The sequence below is a fragment of the Muntiacus reevesi genome, chromosome 14 (assembly GCF_963930625.1).
Source record: "Muntiacus reevesi chromosome 14, mMunRee1.1, whole genome shotgun sequence".
NCBI classification, from domain to species: Eukaryota; Metazoa; Chordata; class Mammalia; order Artiodactyla; family Cervidae; genus Muntiacus; species Muntiacus reevesi.
The window spans coordinates 54029026-54049254 of NC_089262.1; the positions used below are offsets into that span (position 1 = coordinate 54029026).

The 20229-nt window shown below is 42.6% G+C and overlaps 1 long non-coding RNA gene across 1 annotated transcript; it reads left to right on the forward strand.

Annotated features, from left to right (window-relative positions):
• Window positions 1-8112: 8112 nt before the first annotated feature.
• Window positions 8113-18756, forward strand: LOC136146678 (uncharacterized). The gene is made up of 3 exons (XR_010659032.1): window positions 8113-10633; window positions 11325-11418; window positions 15046-18756. It is a non-coding gene; the product is annotated as an uncharacterized lncRNA (long non-coding RNA).
• The last annotated feature ends 1473 nt before the right edge of the window (window positions 18757-20229 follow it).

Sequence of the window (20229 nt, forward strand, 5' to 3'; positions counted from 1 at the left end):
TCTTCTAGAATCTGAATGCCAAAATTATTACCACAGGTCAACTCTCAGTTACCTAATAAAACCTTACCAGCTGCATATTTTCAGATAGTGTCTCATCAGTTCTCTCTTTCGAAGTGGAACCCAGTAGGCTTTCTTTATGAAGCTTCCAGGTGGCGGTAGCGATAAAGAATGTGCCTGCCAACGCAGGAGATGTAAAGAGATGTGGGTTCAGTCCCTGGGTCGGGAAGATCCCTTGGAGGAGGGCATGGCAACCCACTCCAGTATTCCTGCCTGGTTTTCCACGGACAGAGGAGCCTGGCGGGCTACAGTCCATGGGGTTGCACAGAGTTGGCCGCGACAAGCGGCCTGGCACGCACCTGCCGGCTTCCTTTACAGCAGTTTCTCTCGCAGCGCATCCCAGACACTGCAGCTGCCGCGTTACGGCCACGTTAGAAAAGCGAATTCCTGCCATACTACCCACCACCACTACCCCCATCTAGACTGAGTCTCAAACTTTGATCATAGAGAGCTTGTTAAACAACCTGCCGGCTTCACCGCTGGTGATCCAGTCTTTGAGACCAGCAGTATCTAGTGAAGTTTAAAATGTTCATGTCCAGTGATCCAAAATTTCAAATCCTAGGTCTGCCTACTAAAGAAATTCTCACACACTGCTCAAGGGAACTGTACTAAATATACATTTAAGTATCAACCAAACACTAGATAAACAAGTTACTGTATATCCATGCTGTGGAATACTTTGTAAGTGGTAAAGATCAATAAACCAGACCTCTGTATATTAGTTTCTCTTAAAAATAATGAGGAAAAGGAAACCTCCCATATAGAAATTTAAAATGTGCAACTCACAATTATATATTGTTTGTGGATGTACACATGTAGCAAAAGTATAAAAACAAAAAATAGTGTTTACCTCTGAGGAGGCAAAAGGAATACACAGGGAGCTTCACTTATGTTTGTAATGTTTGATTTCTTAAGATAGATGTTGGTAGTCAATCCTTGCTATATTTTCCTCTATAAATTTTGGTATGCCTGGAATATTTCATAATTTATTCTTTATGATCATATCTAGATCCTGGGGTGAGAAGACAGAAGGACAATCCCTTTCTTTTTTGCTTCAGAAGTAGGAGAAGGTTTCAAAGAGGAGAGGGATATGATAAAAGTTTTCTGAGAAATAGATGCGAAGTCACCAAAAAATAAGCCAGTGTTTGGAAATGTGCCCTGTCTTTCCCTCATCACTGTAATAGCAGTTGTATTACAGAGGTACACAAAGCAAAAGGCTCTTTTCTCAACTCACAAAGTCTCTGTTGGTTATTGTTGAAAAGTATTACCACTACATCTGTTTGTATTGAAGTACACCATAGATTTGCTCTATCATTCCTCCAAGATTGTGTCCACCTAAAACAGTGTGGTTTTGTCTCCAAAACAGACAGAACCACAGGTCTCTAGGGAACAACCAGAAGACTAGTATTTATAGGCTGAAAAAGATAACTGAATGACAACATTAAAATAGGTGGGCTGAGTGCTCCTTATGTTGCTTTAACTGCAAGGAGCAGAAAGATCTGAAATTCTACAGAGACTAGAATCTAATCAGAATTTCACCATGATAATAAAACTGACTTTGAATTTAACCAAATAATAGCAATAGCAATTTTAAAAAGCTTAAGAACATGGTGAAAGTGTTATATATGATATTAAATGTGCATATAGTAAAATCTTTGGAAATGTCACAGGAACATATTTGGGCCATGTGAATTGCAAAAAAAGAAAAAAATGAACTCAAAGAAAAAAGAGAAAATATGTAAGAAAATCAGCCTTTATAGTTCATTCTAGTTTTACATTTATTTGAGCTTATTTTTCCCTATGTGCATCCTCTAGGGATGTGTTATCCTGAAACAGTGAAGTCTGGTAGCCTTGTTCACTGTCTCTGGTGATGCTGGACATTGTGGAGAGCAGAGAGAAAAGCAACTCCCAGTGATTTTTTTCCCCTCATTTTCCTGACAAGCTATTTCTTTCACAGTGGTTGAAGCTGATGGCAAGGTGAAAGTTAAAATTCACTCTGGACCTCCCCTTTCTCAATAGGTGATTGGAGAAATGCAGATCTCTAGAATTCTTAATGGTATAATATCAAAATGCACCTTATCACATGCCCGCAGCTCTCTGTACGCTCCGAGGCCACGCAGTCAATAACACATCTGCTGCATCTAAAAACAGGGACACCACAGAACAAGGTCATTAAAAAAGTGTGAGGAGATAAGTGGTTTGCTGCTGTTGTTTTTAGAACAAGTTCAATAAACTGTGGTGTCCTTATCAAGCTGTCACTACCAGGTCTCTTGATAGGATCTGACGTGTGAGGTACATAAACCTGTGCTGCTGTTTCACTGTGGCCTGAGTGAAAAGGTTAGATAAATGCAGAATATTGCCCCAACATGCTGTTTAATCTTGGTGATAACAAGAAAGAAAATGGATGTGTGAAGTGAGTTACCATTGAGGGTTGTATCAGTATAAGCAATTTGTATGTACGGGGTGTAGAGAAGTTAAGAGGGGTCACATTCTTTAACACCGTCATTCACAAAAAAAAAGGGAGGTCTGGTGTCTCTATGGCTTTGACTCCTTTCCAATGACTGCAGTTTATCCTGGGATGCCACTTCTGCTTCCTAGAAACCAGGAGGGTTTCCTGTCCCATATATATTTTATCTCCATTCTTTTAGCTTTTAATAAAGGCGAAATAGGAGCCATATTTTAGAGAAATCCTTTCTAATAAGGAGTCAATGAAATCTGAATTCCTATAGAAAAAGAACAATCTTAACAAGATGAGTATTAGAAGTCCCCACAAGAAGTATGCTCATTATTGCAAAGCCATACTCGAACATCTTTGTCACAGGTTCTAAGGGCTGTGCTAATCCCGGGACAGTTTTCAATGGTGCACTTTTTAACTGGCTCCAAAGAAAACAGAAGGCAAGCAAAGCCCCGATTTGCATCATCTGCCGACTTCTGTGGTGTAAATACTCTCACCATGGCTGATTTCAAGCCACCAAAGGTAGCTCTCGGCTACAACCGGTTCTTTTCCCCATTCTGTTTCATTACTAAACAGGAACTTCTACAGTAACTCTTGCACTGCCCCTAAAGAACTCACAAAGATTTTTAACCTTTTTTCCAAGATGACAGTCTTCAGGGGTATTTCTCTTTTATGTGATTACTTCAGACAATTTGGTGAAGTTCTAAACTATAGCAACATCTGCACCCTGTGCTTTTCATGATGAGTTTGCAACTTTAGATTCTCTGCTGAGAGAGTTTTCTGAAGTCACTTGGATCACATTTATTTTTCCCTCTACTCATCTTTTTGCCTCAATTTAGTACAAATCTCACAGAAAGAAAAAGGGGGGAGGGAGAAGGAAATGTAATTACATTTCTTTGAATTATTTTCTGTAAGTGATAATGTATAAATTCATCATTTAAATTTTTTGGAAGATGTTTTGGGCTAAGGTTGGAAAATCCTACCTGGAGAGAACACCAGCTTCCAAATGAAATGCAGACAGGAATCCGGTCTCTCTCTTCCACATCTGCTGGAGATTATTCCTTTAAGGTTAGATCATGATATTAATTCACATTACCTGATCAGTAAGAACATCTTCTGAAGGCTTTCTTCATAGCACCAGTCTTTCAGACTTAGTCTTTTAGAAAATTGTTATTTTCTCATTCCATGATGCCAGAAATGATAATCATTGCTGCAGTTCCAGCACTTTTTAACAATCAGGATAATTTTGAGAGCAGAAAACTCTTATGTGATTTTCCCATTTGTTTTCTGATTAACATAATTGGAGCTTTGTTTTTCAAATGCTTTAATAAGAATATATTTGAAACAAAAGGCATCGTGTATTGAAAATATATTTGAAATGAAAGGCATCATGTATAGAAAATAAATGACTAAAGTAGTATATATTCTATGGCTAGTTCTCACTGGTTATGAGTAAATTTAAAATTTGTGAACTACCTCTTTTTGTATTATGTGTGTAAATTGTTCTTTAATTTGCAATTTTTGAGGAAATATTTTATTTAGGGTAAGAAGAATGTGATCTCTGCTCTAAACTTTTATTATATTATTGGTGTAAATGAGTACAGTAGTTAAGAATGGGTACTATCTCCCAAGCAACCAAAGAATTCAATTAGTGATTTTAAAATTAATTTAGAAAAGTTATGCATGTGAAGTGTGGGTCCACTTCAGAGTGAAGTTTCCTAATGTCCATCTTGTGGATTTCATGTGTCATCAAGCCAACATGTCCAACACTGAACCTGTCTACACCTCCGAGCCCTTTTTCCCCTGTATCTGCTTCTCCTGCACTTTCTCCCATCTTCCCTATTGGCAGTGAGACTTTTCTAGTTGCTCAGGCCAAATAGTTTGGATTCCTGTCTTCATCTCACACCCTGTATCCAGTCTGTTATGATAATCTGTTGGCTCAACCTTTGAAATATACCCAGAATTTCACCATTTTTTTACCACTTCCCACTGTTACCAACCCTGGTCAAAAGGACCATCCGTGTTCACGTGGACAACTGTAACAGCACCATAACCAGTCTCCCTGCGTCCACCCTGTTTCCCTAAAGTTATTAACGACCCAGCAGCCAAGGGAACCCTTTTAAAACATAAGTCACGTTGTTATACTTCTCCGCTCAAAACCCGTCAGTGTCTCCCCGTTTCATATACGGTAAAACCCACGTCCTCACAGTGGCCTCCGAGGCTCCAGAGGATTGCACGCCCCCCCAGTCTCTGACTGCCCCTCATCGTTCTCCTCTCTCGCCGTGCTGACCACACCCACGTCCTGTGCCCCATCAGGTGGGCTGGGGGTGGTCCTCTCGGGTGCTGGGCACGGGCAAGTCCTCCCGCCTGACCGCTCGTCCTCCACACCCCAACTCCCACGCCTCCTTCAGGTCTGCTCAGATGGCCCTCCTAAGGCCTACAGTAACCTGCTCAGCCTTACAAGCAACCCATCCCCAGCCCACATGCCCAGGCTCTCTCCCTTTCCCACTGTAGTTACAGCCAACGGCACTACAAACTCCTCGACACTCGTATTTAACTCTTACAGACAACCCTATGGAGGAGGTACGAACTCTCGTTACCATTTTACAGATGAGAAACTATGCTTTACAGATGGTAATTATTTGTTGCTTATCATAATCTCCCACCATAGAATGCCCTCCAGGAGGACAAGGAGTTTTGTCAGTTTTACTATTGATCCAGTGCCTAGAACTGTGCCTAGCAAAGATAGACACTTAGTATTTGTTGAATGAATAACCCTCCTTCCAAATAAAAAAAACAAAACAGGATCCATTATAGTATTGAGGCTTCCCTGGTGGCTCAGATGGTAAAGAATCAGCCTGCAATGTGGGAGACCCAGGTTCAGTCCCTGGGTTGGGAAGATGCCCTGGAGAAGGAAATGGCACCCCACTCCAGTATTCTTGCCTGGAGAATCCCATGGACAGAGCAGCCTGGCGGGCTACAGTCCATGGGGTCGAAACTAGTTGGACATGACTGAGCAACCAACCTTGTATAGTGTTACTCTGTATTTTATCACTTAATGTTACCATCATTTCAGAAAGTTAAGACATTTTTATACTCAAAATGAAGGAAGGTTATAAGTTCAGAAACAGCTCTAATATTTGAAGAAATTTAACTTTAGGAGAACCTTACTACATTGTCTTTTTCTCATTCTAACGTAAGACACTTTGTCACAGGTGGGCACAGATCCAAAGACCATTTGGGGGAAATCGCCAGTCCATAGGAAAACACATGGCTTCCTTGAGTACCTGCTCTTTATAGAAAGCACTATTCTAATTCCCGAGACGGGAGGGGACCAAGGGTCGACATGTAATGTGTGTAAGGCTGCAGACATGCGACTGATTTAACAGGAAAACAATATAACCTCTTAATAGCAGTTTTCTCCTCTCACATGGGAACAGTATCAGCTGTCTTACCCACCTGTCACAGTCAAAGGAAGGAATAAACACAAAAACCAAGCTTTATAAAGCATATAATGATAACAGCTAACATTTAATGGATGCTTCCTTTATGCCAGACACTCTTCTAAGCACTTTATCTGTATTAACTCTCTTAATCCTTATAAACAACTCTGTGAGGTAGGCTCTACTATTGTCTCCATTTTACAAATGAGGAGGAGACTTGAGGCTTAGCAAAGTTAAGTAATTTGTCCAGGTCACACATGAAGTAAAGCAGTTTGCTGAAATTTAAAACAAGACTGAACCCAGAGTTTTGAGTTGATCACTAGACTACCATGCCTCTTGCTATACAAACCAGACTGCTTTTCTGTACACCTCTCGTGTACCTGTAGAGTTACAATCCAGCAGGTGGAGAAGGAGGCTAACAGCCTGGAAAAAAGACAACACAGTGACTTCAGTTGACAAGAGTTCTATGAGTAAAACCTAAGTGAGTGCTAGAATGAACACGGACTGTGGTTTAGTGGGATTAGTCTAGAACTGCTTTGTGGTGGAGGGAATTCTGACCGTAATTTGGAAGGAAGGGAGAACATGGCATTGAGGAGACAGATCATGTTGCAGGTGGAGAGAACGCTATACAGACAAGCCATTAAGAGAAATGCGGGAGACAGTGATGTGTCTACATGATGCCAAAACATCTGGTCAATTCAGCTTAAAAAAAAAAACTCTATCAGCATAGATTTCTTCAGTCAATCCAGATGTTTGGCGTCTTGTAGACAAAACATCCAGATGATTAACTGAAGATTTGACAGAGTTGACTGAATTAACCAGATGTTGTAGCATTGTATAGACATGGTGTCAGGACATTTGTTTGGCTGGAGTGGGGTCCAGCTGTCAAGGAGATAATGGTCTGGGCAATGAGAGAGGACCTGGAGGTTGCATTTGATGCAATTGGGAGCTGCTGGAAGAGGCGTGTGATGGAAAGGATGCTTAAGGAAGAGGATTCTAACAACCACGTGAAGAAAAAAATATGGTGAGAGGAAAAGCCGTAGACAGGAAAGAGGATGTGAGTAGAGTGCAGGTGTGTGTGAGGTAATTAGAGCCTGGACCAGAATCAGGCTGGGGAAAGCAACAGGAAGGAGCGGATCTGAAAAACATTACAGAAAAAGAACAGGAAGTCACGATGGGCTAGACGAGGGAGTGAAGCTGCACATCAGCCCGAGGCTGGGAGCCTCAGGCCTGGGAAAGCAGCTGCCGTCAGCCTCCCCACAGCAGTAAACCAGGACGGAATCCCCAGGAGACCTCCCCCTCGAACCTCCACCCAGAGGCCAGGGTCAGGCCCACAGGCAGAGGGAACATGGTTGGAGACCACAAACACAACTCTTATGTAAGGCTCCCTATTCCTTTTAGAGCCACCTAAATTGATTTTCCTTCAAATCCAATTTCATGCAAGGATTGAGAATGCTAGATTAAGACTGTTAGGTAGACACAACTTCAGCAAAAAAAAGACAATACTTTGATGTAGTTTGCCTTTATACAGTATATCATGTAAACTAAAATCTATAGAGGTATGACTAAATTAGATGAGATTAAGAAAAATTATAAATATAGTACCTATAGTACCTAGTTAGCATTATAAAAGCCTGTTAACAGGCACAATTAATGGCTGAATTCAAGAATTTATATATCTTTTGAAATCCTTAATTTATGAAACCTCAGAACACTGACTCTTGGTTTGGATATTCTGCAGATTTTTTTAAATTCCAAATATCTTATTTGACAAGAATCAAGTTTATATTTATCTCTGCTGCTGCTGCTGCTAAGTCGCTTCAGTCACGTCTGACTCTGTGTGACCCCAAAGACAGCAGCCCACTAGGATCCTCTGTCCTGGGATTCTCCAGGCAAGAATACTGGAGTGGGTTGCCATTTCCTTCTCCATATTTATCTCTAAAGAGTCACAGATTCTAAATTACTAGGATTCAAACTATGGTAACTGTGATAGTGTGCTCCTATTTATTTTAAAAAATTCCAAATATTCATGGTTTTGAAAATTTGCAGTTTCAAATGTTTTCAGCCCCAGGTTTATCAGCCCACCCAAACAGTGCATGCCCTTTACAAAAACACCCAGGATTTCTTCAACTGTTTCCTTGTTCATTTCAGGAGGCAAGAAATCATCAACAGAGGCTTGTTGATGTTCAGTCGCTCAGTCGTGTCCGACTCTTTGCAACCTCACGGACTGCAGCACGCCAGGTCTCCCTGTCCCTCACCATCTGCCGGAGCTTGCTCAAACCCATGTCCATTGAATTGGTGATGCCATCCAATCATCTCATCCTCTGCTATCTCCCTCTCCTCCCGCCTGTCATCAGAGGTTACTCTCTCTTTGTTCATGGTTTGGAACAAAACCGAGAATTTCTCTCTTTTTTCTTTCCCTCTCTCTCCCCTCCCATCTCTCTCTCCTTCCTCCTTCCCCCACCAGAGAAACAACACAGAATGTGAGACCATAAATATATTGATGTGTTCCAAATCACCATGGGGGAGGTGGAAGGGTCAGGAAACTTGTTAAAATCAATTTCCCAGTCCTCAGAAATGACAAGTCTGTTGATCTGGGGTGGGAGCCCAAGCATCTGTTGCTTTTTCTATTAGATTTTTAACAAACTTCCCCAACAATTCTGATGCCTGTTTCCTGAAAATCAGACTTAGATGCTGCCCTAAAACATAAAGCTAGAGCATGAAATGCATCTATTGGAAATACAAATTTAAAATGGTAAAACATAAGTATTTTTATTACATATCCCTTAGTCCTTCCTTTATGTAATAAGTGCCTAAGTAAATTCACTGTGTTCTAAGATATGCAGAATGTTTCACAGGAACTGCATAAAGTCAAGCACACCTATGCAATCAAGCTAGAAGTGCAGAAGACAAATAGGACAACATGTCTCTTCTCAGTTCACAGCAGTGGCCACGACAGCCCTTACTGAACACAATGTGTACATGATGGGAAATATAATTAATGATCTTGGTAAGTCTTTCTAGTGCTCCAAGGCTGAGTAACTTATCAGATAGAAAAAACAGTTGAGTTCACCCAAACAATGGGTGATTTATCCAGGTGTGTTTGAATATAACCTTCCCACAGCCATCTTTTTGTAAGAAATACTTCAAAGTTAGTAGATAGCAAACTAGTTATTCAAAAAGTTAATCAGTGAAATATCCCCCATCATAACATCAAGATTAGAGTGTTTGTTCTCTACATATAATCCCTTAGGTATCCTTTTCTGGCAGTACTAAATCTGCTACAAGAAATATTAGTGGATTTTTTTTTCCTGGTACTATGGCTTCATTTGCCTTAAGCTCAATTCACTCTCAGAAATCTTTTCCCCAAGGATATAGGAATGAGAATAAATTGGGAGAACCTAATTAGGGGCCCTTCATTACCTAAGGTGTAACAATTAAAGGTCACATTTACTTTTACTGTGCTTTGAATGATGCTTTGGAAACAATCAAGGATTTCATATGTAACTCAAGTAGTTTTGACTTGAGTAGTGATTCTTTCCCACTTCACATTCTCCTGCCACTTTCAAATCTCATCTGCAACCATGGGGAATGGGAGAGAGTTAAGACAAGCTAGGATTACAAAAGAAAACCCTTAGGAACTTTGAGAATATAAAAAGCCCTTGCCTTCTGATACAGGTTAAAATGAAGATTCATTTCCAATGATCCTCTTTTATCCCACGGCATATGCTCTAGAGCCTGAGCATCTGCCTCTACACCCTCTGATCAAAGAAGAAGACTTTCCTTTGCTTCTGAACCAAACCTGGTCTCTTTCTATTGGTTCAAACAACGCCGAGGGGTGGGCGGAGGACCCTTGCTGGGGCCTGACCTCACAGGGTTTATGACACCACCGTCTGGGAGCTCTCTCCTCTCTCCTCTTAATCCTCTCTCCCTTTCTTACCAACAGTTCTTGTCCTGCTCCTCTTTTTCTTTTCTTTTTTTTTTTTTTTTTTGAACTCTGATCTTAGATGCTGGCTCTGAGGAATCTGGTCAACATTCCCTGAGATAAAATGGCCTTCAGAGCCAAGGCATTTAACAGGTGGAAGCTAAAAGTGCTGTCTGATCTACATGACTTAGCCTTTACCACCTCACTTTCCTACCGCGAATACTCATCAAACACTTGTCTTCCTGTAAAACTTGTGGCACAAGCCAGCCGATTTAGTGACAAGACAGTAACTTATGACTTGGGCCATCTGATGGTCCATCTCACCTGCAGAGGCCCATGGCTTGTTCAAGAAACAGATCTGCCTGGAAGTTCAGACTCTATGATAACTAAAGAGGCTTCTGAGCATCACCGTTTGGGACCACAGCCCTCTGCCTCTGGCCCCCAACCATCTGCAGCACTTTGAGGAAGACGGTTTTTCACCAGGCCTACAATTTCATGGCCACCCAGTAAGGTGTGGAACAAAGACACTCTTCCCAGGCCTGTGAGCTATATGAGTAGCCAAAGTGTCTCTCCACAGACTGGCGATAGTCCCAGGTTTAAGAACAAGGTCCTCATGACCTGCTGAGCTGGGAGAAGATCGTGTTCCTGGATAACAACCTGCCTTTGGCTCCTGAGTGAACCCTCTCTGTAGGTATAATGTGAAAATGTGTTCAGTGCCTCTCTTCAAAGAAAACCTCCTCTCTGCTGACAAGGGTTAGTAATATGCTAAAATGGTACACTTACTTCTCTCTCTTTCTCCTTTAAATATCCAAGACACTTAGTGTCTCCTGAGGTTTGCTAGTTAATAATGGGGCTTTTCCCCCCCTGACAATCCCATCAAGTATCACCTGAAGAAGGGCTAGCCATTTCAAAATCCACAGTAACCAAAGAATTCTTCTAGCACCTGCATGCACCTGAATGCAGTTCCTCTTGCCTGCTATCCCACATTATCCTTACTGCTTTTAAGTAAAATATCTCCTACCAATAGGGGAAAAATTTTTTTTTGTTTTTCTACAAGTGCACTTTTCCCCAATCATCTTGTGTGCTGGAAGTTAAGTAAAATTGACCTAAAAATGTTACAGCACCTTCAAGAACCAAGAAGGTTTTTCCCCCCTCTGTCTCATCCAATATGATGGGGCCAAGTTTGACATTCCCAGAGTATTTAAAATATAAGGCTAAAATATAACCTTGGTGGTCATTGGCCTAACACGAGTCTGGTTAAATTTAAGGAAACTGCTTCCAGGATACGACTTAGATGCTTCAGAATTTGTTGGAATGTGGTCAACAAAAAAATAAAATTTCAAATCCCAATTTGCTTGAAGGACCTCCATGAGGTAGACTCTATACAAGAAACAATTCCATCGTCCAGAGTGAATAGTCACTCCTTTTTTTTTTTTTTTTCCAGTCAGGAGTTTGGAAGAAGCCAGCAGGCAATGTAATCATTTGGTAACATCCTTCCCACTGCCAAGATGGATTAATGCTGGGAGATCTTACAACTGGTGAGTAATCGGTAGTACTTACAGACCCTTCATGATCCCCAAGGTGTGATTAGTTTCCTACATGGATTTCTGTCCTCATCCTCCAAAGGGTGCTTCTTCATTTCCTTTGCTCTCCCCCCTCTGGACTCTCAAGCCCATGTCACAAGTATGGCATGCTCTCCAAGTCACTGCTGACTTCCTTCTCAAACCAAGATGGTGAGCACTTTAGAGACACTGCTAAAATGTGAAGGCTGTATTATCAAAGTTATACCGGTTTCCTTTTCAGTGATTCTGGAAAGGTATGAATAGTTGTTTATTAAAATTTAGAACCTAAGCATCCTCTAGTTCCACTGGTTTGGTTTATTATGCCCCTTTCTAATACTCAAGTTGATTTGAAGATATCATGGACATACTAAAATCTCACACTATGAAGAACCTATTTGAAACAATAACCCCACTATAAGTTTTCAAAATAAATGCTCTTTGCGTCTTTTAGCACTATCATTCATTCCTTAAATTTTGCTCACCTCCAGTACCCCAACTCTTCAACTTACATTCAACTCCCTTCTTGAACTAACAAGGCCTCTGAAAAGGGAAATGAAATCTGATATCAAAAGAACTCACATTTGGGAATCAAACAGCCTAAAAGGTCAAGCTCTGTCTCTGCCACCAACCAGTTGGGAATCCTTAGATGATTCACCTAATTGCTCTGAGCTCTGGTTTCCTCATCTGCAATTTGCATATACAGTTTACCTCAAAAGACTGATGGTTCTTTAACCTGAGCCAAACTCCTTTCCTTTAGGCTTAGGGACCTGCAAACCTTTGCCTCCTAATCACTCAAGAGGTAGGTACTTTGGTCCTCTTCCCTGATCCCTTCAGCTGAGTCCCAAGTCTTAAAGTCATCCCCAACAGTAAAGCTAATTTTGGAAAACTGGGCTAAATGTATCTCCAAAACCTCATTATTTCTGATCAGCAGCCTCACCCCCAGAAACACTGTGTCACCTAAGCTGAGTGCTACCCCTCACTCATAGTAGCCCACACCATAATCCAGTGGGCCCTGCCTTACCTGATATCAGAATCAGCCAAGAGCTTTGAAAACCACAGATGTCTGCTCCACTCCCAACTCTGGAAGCCTCTATTTTTAAGTTTCCCAGGTAATTCTGATAATAACCTCAGTTTAAGCAGCTCTGATTTTAGCAGTCACCAAACATCCCTATCTTTTCCTCCCACACCTTTGAACTGGGTTATCTCTCCTGAGCTACATAAACCCACTGCTGCTTCTCCTGAACCCAGTTAGATGTTGACTATGAGCTCCAAAGAGGCCACAGAGACTCAAGCTACTGATTATGGTTTAGGAACCCTCCTCCACATCCCCAGCCCCTTGGGTCCAAGAGGCAGAGAAGGCATCACACTTTAGCCAAAGAAATATAATAAAGAAAGCACTGGTGTTGTAGAATCAGTAGCAGCCAGTGTGGAACAATGGATCGAAGTTCAAAGGATTTAAAGGCCTGAGACTCCAACAGTGATCAAAAGCAGATAAACACCCTTCTCCCTGCCAAGGCAATCTACCATGATGCAGCACTGAGTGTGCTGGTGAAGTTCATAAAGCAACCCTAGTGAGACCTCTGTTGTGAGAGAGAGAGTGTGAGTGAGTGAAAAAGAAACCGAGTGTGTGTGTGAGTGTGAATGAGAGAATGTGTGTGACAGAGTGTGTGAGAAAGAGACAGAGAGTGTGTGTGTGAGTGTGAGTGAGAGACTGTAAGGGAGTGTGAGAGAGAGTGTGTGTGAGAGACAGAGTGTGTGAGAGACAGAGTGTGTGAGAGTGAGTGAAAAAATGTGTGTGTGCGTGAGACAGTGTGTGAGAGAGACAGTGTGTGTGAGAGAAACAGTGAGAAAGAGACAGAGTAAGTGTGTGAGAGTGTAAGAGTGAGTGAGAAAGTGTGTGTGAGTGAAAAAGCGTGTGTGTGCATGAGACAGTGTGTAAGAGACTGTGTGAGAGAAACAGTGAGAAACAGTATGTGTGTGAGAGTGTGAATGTGAAAAAGTGTGTGTGTGAGAGTGTGAGTGAGAGTGTGTGAGCGTGTGAGAGACTGAGAGAATGAGTGTGAGAAAGAGTGTGTGAGTAAAAATGCGTGTGTGTGCGTGAGACAGTGTGTGAGAGAAACAGTGAGTGAGAAAGTATGTGTATGAGAAGCAGTGAGTGTATGAGTGTGTGTGTGAGAGTGTGAGTGTGTGTGTGAGAGTGCATGTGTGAATGAGAAAGAGAGAGTGTGTGAGAGAGTGTGAGTGAGAGACAGGGAGGGAGGGAGAGAGGGAAGAAGGAAGAGAGGGGAAGGAAGGAAGAAAACAAAGATTGTGTCAAGTCGTGACGTGACTAAAACAAATCGGCAGGGCAATTTGCATTTATGGGCATCTTTCAGGAGTACCAGTGCTGCTCATGTGGACCCCAACTCCAGCTCTATCTCCACTCATCCCCAAGTTCCAGGCACTTGCCTACACCCTGCTCCCTGGTGTGTCTCATGGTATGGCTCACAGTTGAACATGTTCCGGATAAACTAGACTACAAACACAGGGTGCGGGAGCTGGGACACTGAGCTGCAGGGACTCCAGTGGGAGCTCCTTCATGGAAAGGGGAAGTTCATGGAGGAGTCTGCTGTGAGATGAGACGCTGTGAAGGCAAAGGGAGGTGTCCCTCACCCCGTGCTCCGGGGCAGTCTTCCCAGCACTGCCTCCTGAGCAGAGTTCAGCAGCTTCCCACTTAAAATGCCTCAAGCCCTTTGCTTGACTGGCCTGAAAAGAGTGTGTCACCTCACCCGGAATTCTTTTCAGAATATTTTACAAAGCCATTCATAAGAACGACATATTTCACTGTCTGATGACTTTACTGACATCTCAGAACCCCCAGAGTCCTTTGATCACTTTTCTCCCAGAGGACATAGCTTTTTAGCAAGACCAGTGTGAGGACCATCTCCAAGGAAAACAGTCAGCGTCCAAGGCTCACCAGCCCTTAGCAAGCCGCCCCAGGCATCGGCAGCCCTGTCCCAGCCGCCGCTAGGAGCCCGTTCTGTTTTTGCTGCGGTGGCTCCCCGCAAGGGCTCCTGGGGAACATAGGCCTGCACCCTGACTCTGGATCCTAGAGCCCGGCCATCCTCCAGCAACTGGCTAACGGAGCGGGCTAATGGTTGGAAATCGTTAAAACAATTTTAACAAAAATAAAGTCATGAATGATATGGAACTCTAATACAGATCTCATTAAAGCAGGTAGCTATAAAACTCTATACTTTAAAAATAAGAATGGCTTCTCTCTCCAAGAGAATTCCAGTTACGGTCCAGGATTTAATTTACCCTTTGGGGCTCTGATACTACTGCAGATGGTGGCCAAACCATTGTCTCAGCACCGTGGTGGTGGTCAAGAACGGTCGCAGCACAGAGCAGACCTGCCTGGCGGGAGGGAGCAGGTGGCCGGCCAGCGGCCTGCGGGCTGTTGCGCATGCGCCCCTGCAGAGCCCGCCGGGGCGAGGCGTGGCCGTCCGGACGGCGGCGTCTGACATCGCAGTCTGGGGCACCCTCTCATCTCAACCCGACCCGAATTCTTTTCAGGGATTAGTCCTGACTTCGTGATTAATCGGCGCTTTCTGGTTTTCCTAGGGTGACGTCATAGGTGCGCAGAGATAAAACAGGCTCCCCTCTGAAGGCTGCGGCGCAGAGCAGGGTCCTGAGGCCCGGAGGCGGTCCCGGGACCCCGCCCCGCCCAGACGGCCGTAGCCAACTCTGCCCTGCGGCCCGGAGGAGCGCTGGGTGCACCGCCACGGAGCTATTTATTGCTTTGGCCCACTGGTTAAATGCAAAAGTTCAAGACATTCTGTGTTTTTCATAGTTATAAAAGTAGGACATGCTCATTTCAAAAGCTGGAAAATTATAAAAGAGAAAGGTAATCAACCAACGGCTCACCCTGCGGGCTCCATCTCTGTTCATTTTGATGCACTTCTTTCCAGCCTTTTTTATCTTTCTTTGCAATAGATTTTCAGGTGTTAAACACTGCCCAGCTGCAGTCGTGTTATAAGGAAATAATTCTGAATCTTTTAAAACTTAATGTGGGAGCAGATACATTGCATGTGCTTGGATTAGCCAACATTTCTGTAAATCTTTAGAACCTCCTTAGTGGATGTACTCTCAGATACGAAAATATTATTTCTATTTATGGACATCTAGGACAGGGCTTCCCTCCTAGCTCAGTTGGTAAAGTATCTGCCTGCAGTGAAGGAGACCTGGGTTCAATTCCTGGGTCGAGAAGATCCCCTGGAGAAGGAAATGGCAACCCACTCCAGTATTCTTTCCTGGAGAATCCCATGGGCAGAGGAGCCTGACAGGCTACCGTCCACGGGGTCACAAGAGTCAGACACGACTTAGTGACTAAACCACCACCACAATGTTTCCATTTTTTACTGGAATCTAGGTAACAGGTAGACCAACCTTGCAGCCTTTCTCATGTTTGCCTGGGATTGGTTTTTGGTGAAACATACAAACCCCAACTAAGAATTTCATCCAGTATATGTTAGAGAACTTGAAAACTTCTGCCCTTTACCGTATTGCTGAGGGTGGGGAACCAAGGTGGGGGTTGGCTGCAGGATGAGCTTTCTGTGTCTGTGAAGTCACAGGAGGTCACAGGGCTTTGCAATGGAGATGGAGGCTGGCGACAGAAGAGGATGTACCCTCCACTCAGCTGAGAAAGAGAGGTCAAGAAAAAGCTAGCAATCTGGCAACTATGGTAAAACTCCCTGTGAAGATAAGGGCTTAATTATTTTTTGTTGTTCAGTCGCTAATTCCTGTCCAACTCTTTGTGACCCCACGAACTGCAGCATGCCAGGCTTCCCTGTCCTTCACTATCTCCCAGAGTTTGCTCAGACTTATGTCCATTGAGTCAGTGATGCCATCCAACCATCTCATCCTCTGTCGCCCCTTCTCCTCCCACCTTCAATCTTTCCCAGCATCAGCATCTTTTCCAGTGAGTCAGCTCTTCACATCCGGTGGCCAAAGTATTGGAGTTTCAGCATCAGTCCTTCCAATGAATATTCAGGGTTGACTTCCTTTAGGATTGATTGGTTTGATCTCCTTGCTATCCAAGGGACTCTCAAAAGTCTTCAACGCCACAGTTTGAAAGCGTCAATTCTTCGGTGCTCAGCCTTCTTTAAGGTCCAGCTTTCACATCCCTACCTGACTACTGGAAAAACCACAGCTTTGACAATACAGACCTTTGTTTGCAAAGTGACGTCTCTGCTTTTTAATACGCTGTCTAGGTTTGTCATAGCTTTTCTTTCAGGGAGCAAGCATCTTTTGATTATTTTTTTTTTCACTGTCCCCCCCCCCCCCAATTATTTTTATTAGTTGGAGGTTAATTACTTTACAATATTGTAGTGGTTTTTGCCATACACTGACATGAATCAACCATGGATTTACATGTATTCCCCATCCTGAACCCCCTCCCACCTCCCTCCCCATCCCATCCCTCTGGGTCATCCCAGTGCACCAGCCCCGAGCACTTATCTCATACATCCAACCTGGACTGGCAATCTGTTTCACACTTGATAATATACATGTTTCGATGCTGTTCTCTCAGATTTGATCATTTTTAGAACATTGTTATTAAATGATCTATTTTAATTCTGTTGGTCACAAGCTCCAATGTATTATTTGGGAAAACTCTTGTCTCTTTCTATTAAAAAAAATAATAAAATCAAAGGGAAAAAAAAAGGAGGGAGAACTAGGTCTGAGTGAAGGGAGAGAATCATCACTTGCATTTACTGCCCTGCTGTGATCTGCCCTCTGGAAAGTCCCTGCTCCATTTTATGAGAGACTGGTGTAATGTTTTTGTAAGATCCAGATAGCTGGGATAAGCAGAACCTGTGAGCCATCCAAAACTTCTCTGTGGGCTCCTGCATAAGCCTACTTCTATTTTACCTCCTGCAAATCACCTTGTCTGCAAGTTGTGATAGGAGAAGGGAATAGTGGGAGAAAGGCTGGCAGCTGGAGAGTAAATTCAGCTTCCCAGGGCCTTTTCTTCCAGATCTTACGCACTCTGTCACTTGTTAGTCTAGTTAGTAAATGGGCACACCATCCTACTAGTTGTGTGAGTGACCAGAACACTGTGGGTCCCAGCTGTGCTTGGTCATGACTGTCTGTAACCCAAAGGAAAACCAGGAACAGCCCTGGCTTTCCCCTCTCCCTCTTTGCTTGGTCTGGGGATGCTTTCCCTTTAGGAGAGAGCTCTGTCTCCAGTGTAGTCAGCTTCCTCAATGCTATCTCTAAGAGGGAAGCTAGACTGACCAACTGGCAGCCTTAAGACAAGCCACCATGGTACTTGCTCAGAGAGGAGAGGAGAACCAGCCTTCTGGAAAACACTCCAGACCTGCCTACCAGCAGCACACCCACCAGCTCCCAGATCTCAAAATCTGGTCCTCTTTTAGTATCCAGGGATTTTCAAAGCTTCCATTTCTGGAGGATGGTTTCCTTTTTGCTGTCTGGCTCTCACAGGACTAGGGAAAAGCCAGCTCCTTCACAGTTACTTCTCATCATGTCCAGTGAGGTCAGTCCCTCTTGGCCTGGGCTCTCAGCATCTTTCTCCAAGTCACAACATTCTCTAGGCACTTGCTGACCCTGCTGTGTTCTGCCTGTTAAAAGGTCACCTGCGTTTTGAATTCTTTCCACTCTCCTCCCAGTTATTTGTGATAGCCTCTTAGAAGCTTAAAAATAACATTTATTTCCCTGGTGGTTTTGTATATTTCCATTTGGCAAACTCTATTTTGTTCATGTGTTTCTAAGGGAACAGAAACCAAAATGGTTTATGTCCTACTTCCTACACTGGCCTGACTGATGTTGTCAGACGGGGATTGTCCTTCAGCCAGAGTGGGTACTCCCAACCATAAGCTGGACCTTGATGCAGAAACTATATAAACTACAAAGACAATGGACATTGTTCGGCTGTTGGGAAAACTACTTCATTGTACTTCCTTTAATCAAGCAGTTAATTTTTTAATAGATAGATTCAAGCCACTTTGCATGGATATGACAATATAAAAGTGGGTTATACCAAGATACTGTGGTTGTGAATTCATTATTAAAACTGAGGGCAATATCAGACATCAAAATGGAAAGCAGCAGTTACCAGGAGAGGTACACTGGGGGACTTCTGGGGAAAGAAAATGTGCTGGAAATATTCTATTTGAAGATGTGGGTGAATTATATAAGTGTGCTCACTTGTGAAAATCCAGTGAGCTCTGTAATTTATGATCGCATTTTTCTGCATGTATGTTCTACCCCAACAAAAAGCTGACTTACAATAAACAGACAAACTGAGGGCTTTGGTTGAGGTAGGCAATTAAAGGAATGAGGACAACTCTTCTTTCACTTGACGTATATTGTTTTGGTGCTCACACAGTGCTCGGTGGGAAACACAGACTTAGTACGAATTACAGAAATGAAAAAGTTAGTGGCCACGGGGTCTGACTTCAAGGAGTTTACAGTTATGAGTCAGTTACAATATAAATGAAAGTGCTCAGTGTATATACCAATGATGCTAATTAGTCGTGGCAAATGCACCATAGTAATGTAGGATGTAGACGTTAAGGGAAACTAGCTAAGAGGAATACAGATTCCCTATACAGTTCTCACAACTTCTCTGTAAATCTAATCCTATTCTGTGTTTAAATTTTTATTTTAAAAATATGCAATGCCATGCAAATGACTGGAAGGAAGAGATTATTTTTGTACTAAGGGAATCAGAGATGACTTTGTAGAAGAAAAGATGTGATTACTTTAAAGGAAGAATAGGATCATAATCAAGGAAACTGGGGAAGAAGTTAACTGACAGGTGAAAAATGATACAAGCAACTCTGGAGTTGGATCGGGGGCTTCCCTGGCAGTCCAGTGTTTAAGACTCTGTGTTTCCAATGCAGAGGGTGCAGATTCAATCCCTAGTTGGGAAACCAAGCCATGTGGCCAAAAAAAAGTAAAACTTAAGTAAATTAAGCAAAAAGAAAGACAGAAATTTTACAATCAATAGTCAAGATATGGAAATAACCTGTGTCCATCAACAGATGAATGGATAAGAAGATATGTATGTATATATATAATTCAGCCACAAGAAGAATGGATTCATTTAGCATATTGCCTTCAAGATCCATCCTTAATGGCAACATGGACCTTGAATGCAGTATGCTAGAAGAAATTAACTCAGAATAAGCCAGATAAAGACAAATACTATATGATCATTACATATGTGTGAACTCTAAAACAGTCAGACTCAAAGAAACAGAATAGCATAATGGTTACCAGACACATGGGGTGGTAGGAGAGAGGGAAATATTGGTCAAAGAGTTCAAACTTCTAGTTGTAAAGTCATTAAGTTCCAAGGATCAAATGCACAGCATGGTGATTATACTTAATGATACTATATTACATCCTTTACAGTTCCTAAGAGAGGGAATCTTACATGTTCTCATTGCAAAGAAGAAATGGTCATTTAGGACGTGATGCAGGTGTCACACCCTACCCAATGCTGTGGTGGTAAGCATTTTGCAATATATAAGTGAATCAAGTCAACATATTATACACCTGAAACTTACACAATGCTACATGTCAGTTTATCTCAGTAAAGGTGGAAAAGAAACTGTGGAATGTATCAGGACTAGAACATGGTTCTGTCAGACTGGTGAGTTGGAAGCAGGAAAGAAGTGGTGTGGAATAGGACCAGAGAATCAGAGGGCTTTAAAAGCAGATCAGGAACAGTCTTCAACTCTAAAACTTAACTAATGCACAAAATATTAGCTCTTGATT